This window comes from Microtus oregoni, unplaced genomic scaffold (assembly GCF_018167655.1).
Source record: "Microtus oregoni isolate MIOR12 unplaced genomic scaffold, Mior012 000007F_ref0000211, whole genome shotgun sequence".
Taxonomy (NCBI): Eukaryota; Metazoa; Chordata; class Mammalia; order Rodentia; family Cricetidae; genus Microtus; species Microtus oregoni.
In genome coordinates, this window is record NW_024543066.1 from 6,672,735 (window position 1) to 6,674,221 (window position 1,487).

The 1,487-nt window shown below is 45.9% G+C and overlaps 1 pseudogene; it reads right to left on the reverse strand.

Moving 5' to 3' along the window:
- Positions 1 to 392: 392 nt before the first annotated feature.
- On the reverse strand, positions 393 to 863 carry LOC121450271 (annotated as a pseudogene).
- Positions 864 to 1,487: the final 624 nt, after the last annotated feature.

The following is a 1,487-nucleotide window of genomic DNA, read 5'->3' on the forward strand; positions in this document are numbered from 1 at the left end:
TTGTTCAGCTATTGGCAAGCTTGTTTATTAAAACAATCATAGCCAACGTATATTCACACAGTTTAAAGGAATATTCCACAAATCTCTGTGAGTTTGAGGCCAGCCTGGTCTACAGAGATCTAGTTCTGAGATAGCCAGGGCTATGCAAAGAAGTCCTATCTCAAAAAAAGAAAACAAGATAAAGAAAGATTTCATCAATAACACTGAGATGATAGCCCGGCTGTGGTGGTGCACACTTTTAATTCCAGCACTCGGGAGGGAGAGACAGATCTCTGTGAGTTCAAGGCCAGCCTGGTCTATAAAGCAAGTTCCACGACAGCTAGGGCTACACAGATACCCTGTCTTTTTTTTTTTTTTTCCTTAAAGTTTATTCAAAACAACACTCTTCAAGCTCACTGTGGTGGCTGACCACCAAAGCCTCCTCTAAACTAGAACTCGGTGGCTGAGCCAACCCTGGCTCAGCTTTCTTGCAGCACCAGGGGGCACAGCACTCCTGTAGGTGTCTCTGTCTGCCTCCCCTCTTGTGAATCTTGCTGGGCGCTCACCCTCTGGCCCTTTGGGCCGAGGCCTGCCAGTTTCGGGATGGCTACGGCGCAGGGTGGCAGGCACGATCTCCGGAGGTAGTGGAGATAATCACGGAGATACTGGATGCCCTCATTCGTAAGGGACCATGGAAGTGTCTCCAGGCAAATTGCTCCTTCGCATAGCCTCGAGACTTCAAAGACTGCATGGCCTTCATTACATGAAGGCTGGGCACGTTCTTGTCTGCCAACTCAGGGTGTTTGGGCATATGGACAACCATCACTCCTTCCTTAAAAAAAAAGTTCATAGATGGCAATCCGGTTCTTCTTGGGCATCAACATCGCGGCAGCTGCAGGGTCCGGGATGGAGGCTGGAAAGGGAGAAACCCTGTTTTACATGAGATGAAAGAAATATATCACGTGAACACCCAGTGCTCTACATACTAAGAGAAAGCCTTTCCACATTTGAATTTGAATTTATAAAGGTTAATTGGCGAGTACAGCTTTGTTTACTGTGAAACGTGATATTAAATTCTTACTCTTCCGAGAGTGCCTGATTTCCCAAACAGTGGGCATTTCCACTGAATTGTGAAGCCATGAGAAAGTCCTGACTAAAGGGAACCGGCCTTTTTTTGCTTCCGCCTTCGGTTGCCTCTGCCTTTCCTGTTTGTGCTGTGTTTCATCTTGGGGACTGATCACTTTGTCAGTCACACTGGTGACCTCCATGAGCTGGCTCTTATTGTTCTGTCTTTTCTGTCATTTCTGACTTCCTTTTTTTCTCTCTAAAAATAAAAAAACTTCTTAGAACAATTTTGAATTGGGCTGGGAAGTGGTGGCAAACACCTTCAATCCCAGCACTCAGGAAGTAGAGATAGGAGGATCTTTTTTAGTTCAAGGCCAGCCTGGTTTACAGAGTGAGTTCTAGGACAGGATCCAAAGCTACAGAGAAACTCTGTCTTGAAAATC